This window comes from Liolophura sinensis, chromosome 8 (genome assembly GCF_032854445.1).
Source record: "Liolophura sinensis isolate JHLJ2023 chromosome 8, CUHK_Ljap_v2, whole genome shotgun sequence".
NCBI lineage: Eukaryota > Metazoa > Mollusca > Polyplacophora > Chitonida > Chitonidae > Liolophura > Liolophura sinensis.
In genome coordinates this window covers 52,359,451-52,373,454 of record NC_088302.1, presented here as the reverse complement: position 1 = coordinate 52,373,454, position 14,004 = coordinate 52,359,451, and the positions used below count along the sequence as shown (strand labels likewise).

The window sequence follows — 14,004 nt, the reverse complement described above, 5'->3', positions numbered from 1 at the left end:
ACCTCAAACACTAAAACGTGAACATGACTCACTGAGAACGGTTTCCCATAGGCTGACATGTCAATCTGTGGATTTTTTGTTCAAAGATGACAAGAACATGATGGATAACATATATGTGTCAAGGACAGATGCATTACCTTCCTTCATGGAATATAGATTATACACATTCATAACAAAAGCGGTGAAACTAGTTTGCCTATACGGTATGTCAATGAAATTCTTTTTCTTTTAATATGTCTTAATACACATATATGGGGATGTGATCTGTAGGCACATATATGTCTGTCTATATATATATATATATATATATATTATATATATATATATATATAATCTGTATTATTGAAAAGCTTTGAAACTCATCAAAAGCCGTGAAGTACAGTTAGCAAAGTACCTATTAAAGACAATTTTGCGTTTACAAAAGTGTTTATTGGTTAGTAAAGAAGTAATCCTTATGAAATGGAATATGCTCCACTGGCGTTTGCCAACATGTCTTTTGTATTGGAGTATAAAAAGTCTCTAATCTATTCGCAACTCATCCACACATGCACTACACTTCTTTCACCATATCATTACCCGGATGGAGCAAATTGCTGATGGCAAAGAAACAGTGCTCTTCCATTTGTTCTATTGTGTGTCAGGTTGCAAGAGATTCTCTGAAATGTGAAATTGTTCCAGCAGAAACAGGAGCTATCAGGAACATGATTTCGATACTTTTCATAGAAGCAGGCGTAATCGATTGGAACAACAATTAACAGCGAGCCATATGCCGACTGTGGAACTTGTCATGCGTCGATAGGGGACCGGCACAGAGCGTGTTGAATAGATATGGGCAGTGTTTTATGAGTGGTATTCGAAGGGGAGAGTGGTCAAGTGCGGACCGGCAGTCTGGATAACCTGTCAGGTCCGCTATCGATCTCTGTCCATGCATTCAGCCTACAGATCACGTCCCCTGAACGGCTTATGGCGCCCGAACATAGAACTGGGCATCTGAAAGGGCAGTCGGTCCCAGCTGGCCATTGTTCTCCATATTATTCTCCAACAATTCCCAACAGGTTGACAGATTTCCCCTCATAATTGTAGTTAACGGGTCCGATCTTGGCAAAATCCGGTCATATTGTTTATCCGTCTGTATTTTATACCTAATACCCTTTGCTACATCTTTAACAACCCTCGTCGTTCACGTCGTCTTGACTGAGCACTATCTCTTGTACCTGACACTTCATCTAACGTAAATATGATATGTCCCCAGACAACTATTGCTATTCCATCTTCACGCCGTGATATTTCCGATAGGAAGTACGTGACTAAACAAATAATTCTTAAGGCGAACAATTAGTCCGTTTTCCACATATTGTTTGTGCAACGTTAAGTTATGTATTTGTACGTTTTCGCTTTTTGGCTTATCCGAAATTTGTGAAAACAGATAAGCTGAACTGGAGTACAGCCGAACATGAAACTTGTAACAGGTCCAGTTGTGTGAAAGATGTTCTATAAAGTGTTATATACGCATGTTTATTTAGCGACTAGTTAGTGAATGTACGTGTAGAAATTCTAGCTGTGTACTAGCGTTAAACGACGACTGTATCAGTGTTCGTAGAGTTGGCATGTGCGAGTTGCAACACCAACACTGCTGTGTCAAATTTAGCCTATGTGATTATGTGCGAAACGTAATAAAAATTACTTCTTTTCTGTTATTTTCTTTATTGTAATTTCTGAAACTGTGTGTTACTTCTGATTACATAATTCAGTGGAATTAATGCTGTAAAATTCAGACGTGTAACTTTCATTTGTTTCCAGTCAATCACACTCAATCACACGACGTGATAATTGACAGATCGAAGACTGATGCACACCTATGATTGAAATACATAAAAAAAAGCATAGACCAGAAGAATATTGGTCTTTGTTGATAATTCCGATCCCAATAATAAACACGGACCTGATACTTATACAGATTATATTAGATCACAAGTGTGGTCTGAAAATGTTGTTTTGACAGACCACAAAGTCTGGATTTTTGAGATTTTGCACAAGAGTTGAATATTATCTTTGACACAGTGCCATGTTGTGTTTTCGGTCATTAAACTGGAAATTGTATGGATGTTATCTTTCTTGATAACTATTCACAGTGTAATCTACTGTGTGGATTGCGAAGATTTAAGAAGGAAAATAACACTATTTAATGTCTATAGGCCTACACGTATGCATAATAGATCGCCGATGCACAGAGGGCCTCTGATAATGCAATGATGCGTCTTCATTGTACAAGGTTACCCATGCATTAATGCTACCCCCCCCCCCCCCCACATATTCAGAATTATCTGTACCATCATTGTCTTTAGTTCATGAAATATAAATTTGAGCTAAATGCTGGTTTCATATACTGTGCATTCACCTCCACGATATGGCTTTACTATTAAGTACTGCCAAATTAATCATTCACTTATGTGCACACATTCATCAAATATGATCATCATTGTTTCATCACCGATATTCCGTTTAGGACAATTTCGCACAAATATCCACAGATTTAAAATCTGCCAGCTGTCGTCTCTCCCAGCGACCACCCCACCCCACTCACCCTTCAATACGACAGACCCCCCACCCCCACCCCACTTCCCTTTTCCAAATCACCTCTTTTGCCCTCCCTCCAACCCTAAAGCCAGTTATTATACATTTAGCAAGCCCGGGTTTCCTCCTCACCCTAGTATCTCCCCTATCACGTAGTCACAGGCAATAGGTGCAAACATGAGTGAAACGAGCGTATAAAATCCATTAATTCCTTGATTATTTATGAAAAAGTACAGCGGTATCTGGAGGTAGTGCACGCCGCAGTGTGGCTCTTGGCTTCAGGATCAAGCCGCTCAGTTTTTCTTTTACTTGCCTGCCCTACCGTCAGCCCGGTCGAGGCGTGTTAGCTCCGCTTAATGATATTGATCACGAATTTCCCCGCAAATGAACCGTCATAGGCCGGTAATGTGATTCCACGCGTACGTTAGAGCATCAATAAATTAGAGAAATCCTATTGCCCATGACACTGTCGTTTTAAACGCTCCCTCAGTTCTCCATGTATATACTGAGACAGCCCATTGCCTGCGCTATGGCTTCCACTGCCTCGCTAGTTCTCCCTTCAAGCCGGCGGCTCGGGGGCGGTTTTTTCTACACATGGATCGATTTATGAGCGTTGTTTATGTATGCTGGTTATAGCACAAGCTAATACATGGCAGTCAGCTTAAGTGCAAGGCAAAAACCACCGATTTGCTATTAAAATGTAACTGTACATAAATAGAGAGGTACATGCGTACAGATCTACCTGTAACCCTGTTATTTCATAGCTGGATGAAATATGTATTCTGTATCATTCACAATAAAATCTAGCACTGTCATGCTCTTCCCTAAGAATTAGATAGTAGCATGTATACACTTATCTCTTAATATATTTGGTAGAGTTTGACATTTCATTCAAGGAGACATTTTCAATAAACAAGATTACACGATCCCTTCAAACATGGGTAAATCACACAGGTTTTAAAATTAATTCTTTAATGCATTCAAACCCAATACATAAAAAATAAATTGCTCCTTCCATAGCAAAACAAAGTCTTGTCTAAATTTCTCTGATTCAAAAGAACTTTCCAGAAACTATTATTATGAGTATTACTGTTCTTATGTGAAGCTATCACATCACACATGCAAAAGGTGCACACCAATATTAAGCTATATGAACCTCTCTTTCAAACCCTGTGGCATAAGAATGGATTCCGCAATCAACAACGCTTTGCCCATCTTTCGGCACCTGCTGATAACTGGCTGATTATGGTTCTTAACACCAAGGAGTGCAGGTAGGTGTGACGTCTTTGGTTTTATTTTCACATTACTCACAGGTCTGTGAAGTAGCCTCCGATATGCCATACACGATAAGGTGACATATTGCCTTTTCCAGTTCAACTATAGATTTTGCTTTTTATTTCCTTTACATATTACCTCTTCCAGTTCAACCATTGGTTTTTTTTTCTATTTATTCCATATACATCAGTAGCTGATTTTTTATGACGCCCAACAGCTGACTAGATAGAATCCCACTTTACACATTCTACAGATTTGACCGTAACTTAGCTTACCATTTAATTCCCAGTATTTGAAAAAAAGCTTCCAGGCCCAACAAAACCTGTTCAGACAGCATAATTAGTGTATATATATATCTCTCATCTCCTGACAACCCAGTAGGAAGTACTACTACATTTGAGCACACTTCACTGCAGCACATTATGTAATTACCAGTTTGTCTAAAAACTGTCGGCATTGACTGTACCAGAGCTGAACCAGCTTCATATTTCCGGCTAATTCAGTGTAACACATGATATAGATTTCCATTAATTGACAGGGTTAACCAGTTCGCTCTGATAACCTGCCAGCAACTTCTCCAAAATATGTGCTTTTAATTCCCGATGACTTTTCACGGGTGGCTGAATGGCGTTGTTGGTCTTGTCTACCTACAGCTGACCATCATGCCTGGCAGTATGGCAGAATCTGTTAAGTGTTATACTGGTGATGGAGTTGAAAGGGGGGGGGGGACCAGCAGTGCTATAGATCAACCCAACCTGGAGAGCATTGCTTGCGCAGATTGCCTTCTCTGTTAGATCTGTAAAATCAATATCAGTGCTGACCTACAGTCACTGGCATACAGACATCTTCAAACCAACGCAGCAACGACAACACTGCGAGTGAGTGGGGTAAATGATATGAAAGGGCAGGTCGCCAGCTTGTTTATCAACACAACACAAAAGTCTCCCAATCAAACATGTAGTTAGGCGCGTAGCTTAATGTCAAGCATATCAGGAAACAGCCATCTACAGAGTACCAGTTACTATTCTTCACTGTCAGTTAGCAAGTAAACACTAACAGGATTTGTGCTCATTTTTTTCTCTCTGCGTGAAATCTGAAGTCATTGTCACTCACAATAGATCAATATCACATGTCACTTTATAATCAACAAAATAAAAGATCTTCAGAAATTCAAAATGATTGGAAAGGAAACGTTACTGGCAGTCATTAAAAAGCAGTACTGTATTGACAATATTTTTTTCCTCTTGATAACTATGACTGCTAATGCACCATTAAAGCCTTCCTGGTAATAGTTTTGATGTTTATGATAAAACAAACACCAGCTGTGGGGTTATACATGTGTACGTCTTCCAGTGAGACATTCAGCTCTAATAAATATTTTATATCACTCAAACAATCATTGTGTTTTCGAAGTCCACAGTTCAATCAAAATTATTGTATCGGATCTGTTTAGTTACATATTTCATTTTCTTTTGACAACAAAAAGGCGTATTCCTTTGAAGATTAATAGTCATTTGTCATTGTATTCTTTCAAGAACCTTTAATCTTTTTCCAGGAACAACACTGTGCTGGAATGATTTGTCTTCATACTGGTGAAGCAAACACTGGAGTGCAGAAGACAAAGGGCAAGCAATATGAGAAGAGGAACAGGCATGTCCTCAGGGAAACCAGCGAGAACACATTTACACAATCTCAAACACGAGCGGTTTGGCCACGCCTAGGTCACCAGCGCTCCGTTTCACAAATTAATTTGGTTATTGTACAAGCCAGGAAGAAGCTTAGCGGTGTGTTATGAGAGAAATCAATAGAGGCAGTCTGGACAGGGCGATTCTGCATCCCTCACGGTTGTTCTTGATGGGGTAATGGAATACATCAGGAACCAAGCTCCACTGTATCCACGCTCTCCCACCCCACAATCAATACACACACAGTTTGCCATATATTTTACAGTAATCGTCCTGTTCTCCATGAAGAGATACGTTTATTTCACAGCGCCATGATTATCTGTCAGAGCCTTTTGACCTACTGCAGTCTTTCCTTTGAGAATTAACATATTAGGGGGAACAAACCTCCAGCAGATTAATTTAAATAGTACAGATTTACTTTACTAGCTCTACTCGCAGTTAATTAGTTTATTAGTATTACTATGTGTGCTGTACACAGAGACTGAGTGTGAGCAGATATGTCAGTGTATAGTACCCGCCAGGGACCCACACATACATGCACAAAGACAGCATTGTTATTAGGTTTTACTGATATCTCCTGTGATTATTAAATTTTATCAGAGGACGGCATTTTAAGACCTCAAATCCCTGTTTTGTTTTGTAATCTAAATTTTATTGTAATTTGTATGCCAAATGACACCAACATAAGCTGTAAATAAGCTACCTTCTAAACGACACACTACAAGGAATCCTGCATATTCCAACATTGAACACAACACGATGATGCCTTATACATATTCGGGACAACATGTTAAAGGTCAATATAATTATTTGTGAGGAAATTTGTTCTAAATAAACATTAAGCAACAGATAAAGACATGAGTGGATTGATCTTAAAATAAGGCTCATAATAATGTCAGTTCTAAACTAACATGCCAGATATTAGACTTTAAACTGTTGACAACAGAGCATAGATGTTGATTTCTGGAAGATATTAATCCAAACAAATGAAATTCAAACAGACATAGGGTCTACAGGTTGGCATTGTTTGGAGTCCACTGATTAGATCTGCTCTAGTCGCTGAAACGACAGGTGCCAAGTCATTCAGAGTTAGCTCTTGTATGTGTCTATCCTCTGGGTTCCCCGGGGTGAGGTATGTAAATGAGCTGGCTGGTTCGCTAGTTGTTAATGCTAAGTAGTATGCTGGGAATGCCTGGCTGTGTGTGATTAGCCCTGCTTTCCCTGATGAGATGAGCATGTGTTACACAGGTAAGGCCTGCCCTCACTAGGTAATTACCTTCCCTTATCAGTCTCTGAGAGGGTTCTATGTAGTGCCGCCCCCAGGGGGGGTTCCACACACTGTCTAGCCATTGTCCTGCTCTCTCCCTACACAGGCTTATCAGCCAGCCAAATCCAAGGCAAGAATCTCTTTCATTTATGAATGCCATAAAGCTAAGTAGCTAGAGGTTTAATGATGTTTTAATACATGCATGATCATTTCTGGATAAAATATGGCCAAACTGTTCATAAAAAAGAATGTAAAAAAATACAAAATGCAACTTTTGCATTCTTGTGATATTACTTTATGTGCACAGCTTGCTATGTGTACTTCTTTATGTTCATTATCATATGAGCAGTGAAAAACTGAAGTTCAAATTTTTATTTGCCCTTGAGGTGTCCTGAAATTTACAACTCTACTGACCTTCAGCTTTGCCTTAACACATAATACATAATATAAAAATACATGAAATAAACGTACTTCATAAAGTCTTATCTTTATCTGTTATATTCCACACTACACTGTAAGCACATCAAGATGAAGGCTATTTTATTGTAACATGATTAGATATACAATTCATCATTAAATTAACGCCAAATGCTAATCAAAATGTACATCAAAACTGTGGAGTGTCACTTAACTGCCAAACAGGGCTTTTCGCTGAAAGTCTGTGGACTTATTTCAGACGACTTCACTTTTCTATACTAGAGTTAATACTGGTGTATATAATAACATCAGTAACATTGTAAAGTTGGGGGGGGGGCGCTGATGTTGCTACACCACACTATAGTCCGCCTTATCTGCCTGCTTGTGTTAAGGACTAAAAAACTCACATTGGTGAAAGAGATATCATCTGCCAGGCCTAACAAAGAAGTGTAGTATAAAAGGCCTAGCTTTGGTTGAGCCTAGGACTGAACGACCTCTGGATAGAGATTAAAACTGTGCACTACACTGAGTGAGAGGCTCATGCAGGGTGACCACTCCAGGTTAAAGGTTAAAGTGCGCACTACACAGAATGAGGGGCTCCTGTAGGGTGTGAGCTGGTATCCACCCATCCTACACAGGAGCTCAGCAGGCGTGCTTTAAGGTACAAAGTTTACACAAGATCTGCTCCACAAAAACACCCTAGTGAATGTAATAAAGGCTAACCTACTGTCAGGGAAGTTAAATAAAGTTTTCTGCCCTAGTACACACATGTCCACTATACTCTGAGGGAAAATAATTTGATTTGTAGTGAAAACTACTTTCCTTTCCCCATTGTAGAGTGGAACACCCTGAAACTCTCAGCAAACTTTCTGAATTTTCTAATTTGTTCATCGATAATTCCTGTATCTGACAACTAATCGGTACTGTGATATATAATAATGTTCTGGGCCACTTAATTACCCCTTTTTATGTTCGCAAAAATTCCCACAAAGGACAAAGCCATTATCTTCATGACAAAAAAAAACAACTTTGTCAATCTCTTTACAGCCTTTAGAGATGTCTTGCATTATTTTACAAATACTGCATGTTTCCACATACATGTACATGTGTGTTCTTGCTGACCCCTTACATTCATATAAAGGCAATTATATCATGAGCTTTGTAAATAGATCTTCCTTCTTTCCCATTATAATAGTGAGGCATTTTGTTTATTATCACGTGACATGGGGTCCCCCAAAGGCTACATTCAAGTCACACTACGCATCTTTTAGCAGTTTCTTTTCACAAAGCCGACCTAGATGTAGTTTGGTTTGATTCAGTGACTGAGACAGGCTGAAGTGGATCAAGTGCATCGACCCACGTGAACTCATGCGCGATGGCATTTTTCTGACTACACTGGAGATAAATCATGTGCCTGTGGTGGGAGGCGCTGTAATTATTTTTCGTCAGGAGATAATTATCAAATATCGCAGAGTGTCAGCAGAGCTGTTCTCTGCCAGCAAGAGAGCAGCTATCTATTAACCCGGGTTTACAAACAACCATGCTGTATACCCAACACATACAGTTGATCACTATAGACTGTCACAAAATACAACACAAACACATGGGGAGAAAAACTGCACTCTAAACTTGTACACAATAAACAAAGAGTTGTGGTTTCAATTATTCAAAACTAAAAATGTATACATGCATATATGAATACAAAAGCATACTGAAATTTTCTTTCCTTTTTATCTCATATTTTTTTCTTTTAACCTTGTCATTTTAACTCATCTTGTAGGGGCTGGTTGTTCAAAACTGTCCCAGGACTTAATACCGGATTTAACTTAAATCCATGTCATCAGTTTGTACTTCTCCATAAATGTGCAAAAAGTATATTAAATATGAACTGAATCTGCATCTGTTGTTCCATTTGATCTCTGCACAGCTGTTCTGGTTGCTGGGTTTTGTTAAAATCTTAAACACATAATATGACTTATTACCGGTATTAGGTAATACATTTTTGAACAACCAGCCCCAGACGAAAAAAAAGATTTGCAAAAACAGGAACTAACTTTTTTAAAAAAGTTAATAAGAATAACATATCCAATGAAATTGCCAGTATGTTTATCATCTTGATGATTCAAACTTGACTGATTGTACACAACTGGTGGGTTTTGGGAGTAGAAGATGAGGAGGTGAGAAAGAAATGGGGCTTCTGGTACTGTGCGTTAGATCACAGGCTAATCACAAGTCAGTTCCCTAATCACAAGTCAGCCCATGGAGCAGGGAAGTTCAGCGGAGCACATGTATCACTGCCAAACCACCACATATTTACTTCTGTAAATAAACACAGCCTGCCTTGAGTTACATACATATACATGAACATATATCTACTCAGCCAGCTGTGTGGTGAATGCAATGGTTTCCATATTACACACTGTCTACATGGTTAAGGTTTACGATGGCTGAGTAATATACATGGGCCTGGAGTGGTCACACAAAGCACAGCTGGAAACACACCACTTACCCAGGGCTTATCAGGAATATAATCCATCATGAGGTTACACTTTACTTAAAAAAAAAAAACATTATGTACAACTCACCATTTTAAATATTACCACTTATACAGTTACTTAATACATGCCTCCAAATGTTGTGGCGACTGACTTGGTTATAGGAAGGGTAGATGGGTCGAGAGTAGTGGTGTTTATGGCACATTACAGAGAGTGGGACCTCAACTTGTTCAGATTTCAAGTTGACAGCTTTTAGCATATACAAATTTGCACTAGCCCCCTGGAGACGGAGTTTCATGTCACAGTTCAGTAAGTTATCATCCAACATGGTGGTCAAGAAGAGATTATCCCCTCATGACTTGTCCTACCCAGCATGCAGTTTAATCAAGAGAAAATTCTGTGGTATCTCAAGGTGGGGAATTTTCTGACATTTTTTGTTATCCTAACATACTGATGTCTTTTGTTTACAACAAACAGGCCAGTTTAGTCTGGTGTGGGCTCAGATATGGACAAAGCCGGTGACAGTCCTGAAGTGTATCTCCAATCAAAATGCCATTGTTTTCTTATCTGATTATCGGTAAACCTATTAATGTCACAAAATAATCAATATATTGTTGGATTAATATGTATTTGATAAGCTAAAAGCATAGGGCCTGGGGTGGGACAGAAACTTAGTAGAGACTGCTGCTTAAGGCTTGCAAGGGGCAGTGAAGGAGGCCTTGGGCTGGCAGCTCTAGCTGTGTCTGATGTACAGATATCTTCCTGTATATTTGACCCCTCAGGGAATGTGTTTAAGATAAAATTGCTAGCACATCAAACAGCTGTAGAAAATTCACATAAAGCTGCTCTGCATGACTCAGTCAACCATGCTGTCAGCCCAGCTGAGCTGGGTGTGAGAGAGAAGTGGGGGCAGGACAGGTCCCCTCCACTACCTAGTACACTAACAGCTTCACTGAGCTCTGGGCCAGTACTTCAAACAGGAAATGTGGCACAGAGCTAACCAAGATAACAGCCACTCTTAGTCTATCCACAATGTTGGCCAGTAATTTTATTCACACCATTTCTGACTTCACAGCAGGGCAACACCTAAATAATCATACAAAGCCCTGAGCAGTTTAACCCTGCAACACAGTAGGATTATACAACAGCAAAGAATTCTTTGCTCCTTGAGCACCCCCCCCCCCACCCACCCCTCCACCTCACTCCCTACCCACCCTTCACTTATCACTCCTTTGCACACATCTCCGGTGACCCTAAGCCAGTTTGTCACATCTCTGGAGTAACAGGACTACAGTATATAAAACAAACTATGAACTATGCATGACACACATGAATAGACAGACAAGATAAAACAAATGAACAGCAATTAAGAAATGAAAAGGTGTGCTATTGGGGAGCAGATTTTCTCCTAGCAGTCATAGTCCCAACATCATTTTACAATACACAGGTATTAGTTTTCTTTTAACTGTCAGAACCAACAGTAAAAACAAAATTTTATAAACAGGTACTACACATAATTTTAATATATAAATAACTTAAATGATATAAAGTATTGCTGATCTATATTATTGGAATAAAATTTATTTACCAATTATTTTTTTTTTTTTTCTGTTTTATGTATTCTGCTGTATTGCATGTAGTACTTCCACCAGTTGAATTTGAATTCCACCAGCTATGCAGAAGAGCCATTTACAGACAGCTAGACATAGATAAAAGTTGCTGTGAACAAATACAGAGAAATTATCAACTATGTACTATTGTATGCTTGAGGTCTTACATTGTACTAAACAAGTTTTCAGTCATATGACAATGAGGAGTCATTGGGTGTGTGCACATATACTGTGTCTTCTTGTATCTTTTTGTGGCAGGTTGAGCCCATGCCACCAAAGTGCAGCAGTTTCTAGGCCTGGTGGGGACAGCCAGGAGAACAGAAGTCTTTTGTACTCCCAATTTTCTAAGATCACTCTAAGAGTTAACATTGCAGAGATAGGAGATGTACCTCTAAATTTAATCAAAACTGTCAATTGCTGAATAAGACACAGCTTCTAAGTTAACTTTCACCTCACCCTAGTGGAGCATACCCAGGAAAGTACAATTGAGGCAGGCTTGTCAGCGGAAACACCTGTCTGTGTGGTCTCAAACTGTCAGGCTGTCAGGTAAATTCTCCGCCTGACAGACTCTGGTCATGGATAGAATGGTAGATTAACACCACATCTAGAGTGTTATGGTCATTGCATGGCTAAGTCCCAAACAGGCAGGGAAGTTCATACACACAGGTACACATCTCGTGCACCTGGCCTTTCATATTATTCAAATGACTATACCTTGTCTGATGTAATTATCTATCATCAGTAACTATTAACAGCACACATCAAGCTGTATAATAATGGCTTTAACATATAAACAATAAAGCTTACATCTATGTGCAAATTATCAGTTTTCTCCTCTGATTCACATCATGACTCATCTTACTTAAGCTCAACAATTTAATTAAACATTGCATAATTTGTCTTAAATTTTTCTCAGCGTTTTCATTCAGAAAATTTTTCTCACAACCAGAATTTTACCTTCAGTGAATACACTAAAAGTCATGCACTAACATTAGGCTAGATGATTTAAGGTAAGCTGTAGTCTAACTTATTCACATGCTCACGTTTTTAGCCAAATGCAAGTTGTCATAAATATGTGGTAATCATCCTTTATCTGTTTACATCTGAACAAAGTCTATTTCAACATAGCAACTGTTATGTTGGCTGTGTAAATAAGGCGACTAAACCACTTAAAATAGAACTGTTTCTAAATGAAGTTGCTGTACTGCTTTATTTCCAACTCTTCAAAGGGAGATCTTTCTTCACATGCACTTCACGTTCTTGTGTGTTTTCATTTCGTTGTCAACTCATCTCCACTATTTCACATTCCATGACAACACCTGTATTTTTTTTCTTGCTATTCATCCAACAGAATATTTTTTTACACTTGCTGACTGACTCATTTAGTTTTGAATGTTTTGCTTTTGCTAAAAAAAAAAGAAAAGAAAAAATACACATATCTTCCTCAGGCCACTTTTAAATACCTTTATAACTTCATTTTAAGCTTCCTGAAACATAATGTTCTCTGAGTAACACTGTCATAAGGTAATGTGATATACGAAAATAGTACAAGGAAAGAAAATGCACATGAAAACTGAAAAATGTATTCATAAAGTTTTGTGGGCCTCATAAAGTAAGCAAAAAGGCTGTCACTTGATGTTAATGTGCAGCTTTAAAGTGTTTAAAGTGAATGATCTGCTGCAATCATGGCAACCCATATTATCACTACTTTGGTAAATACATGATCCTGATCCCATTTATCACCATAAATACAATTTTTGTTTCAACAGGAAATCACTGTACTGAACGCTTATTCTAAAACTGAAATACTGCAAAGTACCAGTAGAGTTAATCTACAAAAAAAATATCTGAGCTAGCTACATTCCACAACTGGGAGATGTCCACCACCTTTCTTCACTGTTTCCTAGATCTGTTGAATCATACTGTTTTCTAGAACATGAATTGATTAGGCCTACTTACCATGCTTCTTGTCGCATCATGTTTTTACTGCACATATGAAGAATTGCATAGATGTCATACAACAATCAATTTAAGACTATAGGGGCAAGGGGTCTTTATTACAAAATTTGCCATGAACCGATCTGTAAATTTCTTCAGTACAAGTGCTCTAAGTAGTTGAATGTTCTACTTCCACAATGTTGGGGAACAAACAACTCAGTCAGTCACGGACAAACATGTATATGGAAGGGGTGCAACCAAGGTCAGATGCTTTGACTTACTTCCTTGTTTTAAAAACAGTTACATGGAAGATATTTTTAGAGTGTCTGAAGAACTTTCCAACATAACACATGGACTGCAGCACGTAATGACAGACCTGTTGACTTGCAAAGAATATAATTTTGAGTTGTGTCATCCCTAACACGCTGACGCACTTCAGCACTTTCGAAGGAGCTGCGCTTTACTGCAGGAAAAAAAAAGACCGTAGAAAAAAAACAGACCGTAATAAATAAGAGCAGTACTGATAGATCTTGATGCGTGACAACACTTGCACTGTGTGACAGTACAGGCTTGCTTTATGGTCCTACATACATACCATTTACACCCAAAGTTTTGAGTCTGATAAAGTTTCTATGGATTCTTCCAACTGAGCAGCATTCGTAATTCAGTCGGTGTCCATCTTTGTCGACAGCCGATTGAGCAAGACAAAATGGACTCGACCAATATGATAGGGGGGAAGCATG

At 38.8% G+C, this 14,004-nt stretch overlaps 1 protein-coding gene across 1 annotated transcript in view; it reads right to left on the bottom strand.

Moving 5' to 3' along the window:
• Window positions 1-13,945, bottom strand: part of LOC135473662 (zinc finger protein 608-like) — a 39,516-nt gene extending 25,571 nt beyond the window's left edge. Inside the window, exon 1 of the mRNA XM_064753527.1 lies at window positions 13,857-13,945. The gene's annotated coding sequence lies outside the window, so the exon portion shown is untranslated. The remainder of the gene's footprint in view (window positions 1-13,856) is intronic.
• Window positions 13,946-14,004: the final 59 nt, after the last annotated feature.